A 5,715-nucleotide genomic window follows, 5' to 3' on the forward strand; every position below is an offset into this window, starting at 1 on the left:
ATGGTCTGACCGAACCTACCTAGTGTTTGGTCGGACCATTTCCCGATTACAGCCGACTTTGTACGGACTTTCGTTTTAGAGAGTTAGATTAGCTTAGCTTGATTTTCTAATTTTTAGCTTAATCTAGAGAGAGAAACACCATTAGTTTTGGCATTTTAGAGAGAGAAAGTGTGAATTTCTCCATTGTTGAGCTTGGATTTTGAAGAAGAAGCTTAATCAACCTCTTTATAAAACTTCAACTTCAATAAATGAGCATTTCCTTACTCTTTTCTGTTTACTTTGCTATTTGATTTTGTTTTAGATTGCTTTTGCTTTGTTAATTACTCATTAATCATGCCTTAATTTTCTTATTAATTTCATGATTGACTTATTGATTGCTATGGATGGTGAGTAGTTATCTAGCCAAGGATGTGGGGATGATATAGTTGGAATTTGTTCATGTTTTTAGTGTTGGGATTCAAGTTGATTGTGATAAAAGTCTTTACATGCTTGATTGTTCTTCGATCTTCTTGCAAAGTGCACGTTGTTAGTTGATTGAGGGTGAATCTTTGCTAAATGAAATGATAATTGACTTAGCTAAGTTCATTTATATCGATTGCTACTTGATTCCACCTCCCAATATATGGTTCTAATGTGATAACATAGAGGCTATGTTAGGAGAATCCAATTGACCCCGAAAGGTGGCTAGATTGGACCCCTTATATCGATATTCATGTATGTTTAGTTCATTATCGGTTTGTTCCCATGTTATTACATGTTCAAGTGAAACCTACATCTACCTATTCTCCTTGGTGTTCTCTTTATATTGTCTCTAGTTCATTTCACACTTAGCTTTAATCCTTTAGATAATTTTGTTCTTCGTCCAGAGATAGCTTAATTGATTAGTAGTGATTGCAGTGTTTAGCTTCTCCCTGCGGTTCGACCCTTTGTTTGCCTTATATTTGTATTTGGTTTGTTTAGGTTATATAAGTTTTATTTGATTTATGGTTAAGCACTTGACGACGTGTTTATTCCCTTGTTAAATTGGCGCCGTTGCTGGGGATACGACTTCTATTGCTATTTCATTGCTTTATTGAGCCTATCTCACCTTTTATTTGCTAGTTTTGGTTACTTTTGTTACTTGGTGCTCACTTTCTTCTTAGTTTTGTTGTACGAACAGAGGACGAACCCGCTCAAGGTCTTTGGTCCCCATTGATCCCGAGCTCGAGAGGTCTTTGTCCTTGCTAAGAAGAGAAGCAAGAGCAAGGAGTAGAAACTCCCATACTCCTATAAGAGAAGGAGTGAGAGAAGAAGAAGATACTCCACCTTCCTCACCCTCAAGTGAAGACGTAGGTAGCTCTAATTCTTCATCAAGTTCAGAAATCAACCCTTTTTCAACATTCGATTTTAAGAGTGTGCAACCCCCCAAAATGGGAGAGAATACACCTTTGGGTCGTTTTGGGGCTCCCAAAGCCTTTAGGGCACAAAGTGGAATCCTAGCTCCTACTACTCAAGCCAATAATTTCGAAATTAAGCCCAATTTGATTGCCTTGAAAGCAGAAATAATTCTTGGATGGAAAGTATGAGAGTCCTTATAAACATCTAAAAGAGTTTGAGAAGTATTGTGATATAATAAAAGCTAATGGGGTAACTCAAGAATACATTCGTCTCAAGATGTTCCCGTTCTCTTTAATTGGGAGAGGTTTAGAGTGGCTAAAGAAGGAGGTGCCCCCTAACTCTCTCACAATTTGGGACCAAGTTACTATGGCATTCTTTAGGAGGTTCTACAATCATAGGAAGACCGCCGAAGCTCGATCTTTGATTCAAGGTTTTCGCCAAAAGAGTGGTGAATCCCTTAGTGCGGTTTGGGAAAGATACAAAGAACTCCAACGCCAATGTCAACATCATGGAATACCCAAGTATCAACTCATTCACACTTTCTATGGTGGTCTCACACCTCAAGGAAGAACAAGCTTGGATGCCGAAGCCGGTGGCCCAATCATGAACAAAGGAGAAGATGAAGTGGAACATATCATAGAGGAGGCCGCAAAGCACTATGAAGATTGGTATGAAGGAGATAGAGATGCTACATCTAGCAAAGGCGTTTATGCATTAGAGCAAGCTAACACAATCAACAACCTCTCTACCCAAATCTTCAAAATGACCAAGCAAATGGATGAGCTAATGAAGGAGAAATTCAATCCTTAAGGTAACACCTCCCCTTCAACCAAGGGAGGCAATGGTATGAACACTTCCTCCCCTTCTTCTTACAATACAATGCCTCAAAGATGTTTGTTTTGTGCTAATTGTGGAACCTATGATCATGACACCTCTCAATGTGTATATTCTTGTGAAATTCAACCCCCTCCCTAAGAACATGATGAAAATATGGAAGATGTTAATGCTATGAACTTTGCTCCTAGAATAGGGAATATGGGGAATATGAGGTCAAACTCCAATCAAATGGGGAATTGGAATCAAAGTGGAAACCATGGTTGGAACCAAGGTGTTGGTGGTGGTTATGATAACCAATACCATGGTGGGGGAGGCCCTTCCAACTTTAGTGGAAGAGGCTACTCTAACCAAAGAGGGTATGGTATTCAAAATCAACAACCTAACTCCCGTGACCATAAAAATCAAAATTTTGGTGATCAAAGTAACATGGGAAACAATCAACAAAGAAATGTTGCAAATGCTTGAAACTCAAATTGCTTAACTTGCATCTAATTCATCCCCTTCTTCTTCTTCTTCTTCTTCTAACCTTCCAAGTCAAGGAGTCAACCCTAAACCCATGAATGCCATGACAACTAGGAGAGGAAAGGTTGTGGGGAGTGACCCTTTGATTGAGGAGAAGTCACAAGAAGAGGTGGAGTTAGAAGATGATATTGAGGAAGCCAATGAGTCATTGGGTGGTAAGAAAGAAAGGGATGTTGTTGAGAAACCACAGGAGAAAGAAGTTATGACCCCCTTGCCTTTAAATCGCCAACCTAGAGAGGAAAAGCTACCCTTTCCACAACGATTTGTGAGAGCCAAGCTTGATGCTCAATTTGTAAATTTTTTTGATGTCATTAAGAATTCGCATGTTTCCCTTCCTTTTGTTGATGCTATGAAACAAATACCCCACTACTCTAAATTCTTGAAGGACCTTTTGAGCGGGAGAAGGGTGTGTGAAACTGTGAACCTAACTGCCAATTGTAGTGCCATCCTTTCCAGCAAACTTCCTACCAAGTTGAAAGATCTGGGTAGTTTCTCCATTCCTTGTTCAATTAATGGTTTCGAGTTTGACAAAGCATTGTGTGATTTAGGAGCAAGTGTGAGTCTTATGCCCTATTCCGTCTACCAAAAGTTTAGTGTAGGAACCCTCTCACCCACAAATGTTACTCTCCTACTAGTGGATCGTTCTACCAAGTTTCCCATGGGTAAAGTTGAGGACATTCCCCTTAAAGTTGGAAAGTTCACATTTCCCGTGGACTTTTATGTGCTAGAGATGGATGAGGATGAGAGGATTCCTATAATTTTGGGTAGACCATTTCTAGTTACTTCTAGAGCAATCATCGATGTGAAGGAGGGTAAGATGACCCTAAAAATTGACAAAGACTCAATTGAATATGATTTGAATAGTGTCATGCAACAACCTTCCTCAAGTGGTGAATATTTTAGAGTTGATGTTCTTGATAATGTGTTCAATGAATTTTCTTACTCCCCTTTGCATGCTACTAATGATTCTCTTGAAAGTGTGTTATTGAATTAATCCAAGATAGGTGCTCACAAGGAACACATGCAATTTTATGAGGATTTGCTTGAGGAAAACAAAAGGGATTGCAAGGATGCAAGCATGGAGAAAGAAGCTCCTTTCACTCATGACCTCTTTCAAGTTGAAGAAAGAGAAGAGAGCTTCAATGGTAAGGGAGCATCAAAGGTAGACTTAAAACCTCTACCTTTGGGCTTAAGGTATGCATATCTTGATTCCAATGAATCTTTTCCCGTAATTATCAATTCTAATGTAACGGAGGAGCAAACCTCCCTCTTGATCAATGTTTTGAGAAAACACAAGAAGGCTTTGGGTTATACCATTGATGACATCAACGGTATAAGTCCATCCTTATGCATGCATAAAATTGATCTAGAGGGAGATGCTTAACCTGTTAGGCAAAGGCAAAGGAAGCTTAATCCTTCCATGAAAGAGGTTGTGCGGAAGGAAGTTGCTAAGCTTCTAAATGCGGGAATTATTTACCCAATTGCTCATAGTGATTAGGTATCTCCCATACAAGTTGTGCCTAAAAGGGGTGGCATGACGGTGGTGAAAAATGTTCATGATCAACTAGTTCCTACTAGGCTTGTTACCGATTGGCGTATGTGCATTGACTATCGCCAACTCAACACAAGTACATGCAAAGATCATTTTCCATTGTCGTTCATTGATCAAATGTTTGAAAGGCTTACAAAGAACTCCTTCTATTGTTTCCTTGACGGTTACTCGGGATTTTTCCAAATCCCGATTAACCCCAAGGATCAAGAGAAGACGATTTTCACATGTCCCTACGGTACCTATGCATATCGTAGGATGCCTTTCGGGCTTTGTAATGCCCCCACAACATTCCAACGTTGTATGATGTCAATCTTTAGTGATATGATTGAGGATGAGATAGAAGGTTTCATGGACGATTTCTCTGTTGGAGGAGCCACCTATGAAGGTTTTCTGTCCAATTTATCTCATTGCTTGGAAAGATGTGAGAGGGCTAACCTCGTGTTAATTGGGAAAAGTGTCATTGTATGGTATAGAGTGGGATCGTTCTTGAGTACAAAATCTACCATGCCGACATCGAGGTGGATAGAGCCAAGGTAGAGGTCATTGAGAAACTTCCTCCCCCCACCAATGTGAGGGAAGTGAGATCTTTTCTTGGCCATGCTGGGTTTTATCGGCGTTTCATAAAGGATTTTTCATTAATTGTCAAATATTTCACATCCCTCTTGCAATAAGATAAAGAATTTGTGTTTGATGATGCTTGTAAAGAATCGTTTTGTAGGTTGAAAGAAGCACTTTGCACCGCTCCCGTAGTCCAAGGACCATATTGTTCTCTACCGTTCGAACTAATGTGTGATGCAAGCGATGAGGCCATTGGCTCGGTCCTTGGACAACGATAGGAAGGAAAACTTCATGTTATACATTACTTGTCCAAGACTCTCAATGATGCGCAATGGAATTATACAACTACCGAGAAGGAATTCTTGGCCGTTATCCATTCATTTGAGAAATTTAGAACCTAGCTCATTGGTTCTAGGACAATAGTGTACACCGACCACTCGGCTCTCAAATATTTGATAATCAAGAAGGAGGCTAAACCGAGATTGTTGAGATGGGTTTTGGTCCTCCAAGATTTTTATTATGAAATGAGAAATAAAAAGGGGGCCGAGAATGTGGTGGCGGATCACCTTTCTAGGGTGGTTTGTGCAAGGATTCATGAAAACGGTTTGCCAATAGAAGATACTTTAAAGGACGATGTTCTATATGTTCTTGAGGTGAAGATGGAGCCTTGGTATGCGGATATAGTGAATTATTTGGCTTTTGGTTCCATACCTCCGGACTTCACCTCCCAACAACGCCGAAGACTCAAGCATGCAGCCAAGCGATATATATGGGACGACCCCATTTTGTTAAAAATAGGGGTTGATGGTTTGCTAAGACGATGCGTCCCCAACGATGAGATTCAAAGCATCCTCCATATGTGCCACTCT

General features: G+C 40.1%; 1 non-coding gene across 1 annotated transcript; it reads right to left on the minus strand.

Moving 5' to 3' along the window:
- Positions 1-1,786: 1,786 nt before the first annotated feature.
- Positions 1,787-1,892, minus strand: LOC145580500 (small nucleolar RNA R71). The gene has a single exon (XR_014099525.1). It is a non-coding gene; the product is annotated as a small nucleolar RNA R71 (small nucleolar RNA).
- Between the last annotated feature and the right edge of the window lie 3,823 nt (positions 1,893-5,715).

Source organism: Chenopodium album, chromosome 14 (genome assembly GCF_948465745.1).
Source record: "Chenopodium album chromosome 14, dcCheAlbu1.1, whole genome shotgun sequence".
NCBI classification, from domain to species: Eukaryota; Viridiplantae; Streptophyta; class Magnoliopsida; order Caryophyllales; family Amaranthaceae; genus Chenopodium; species Chenopodium album.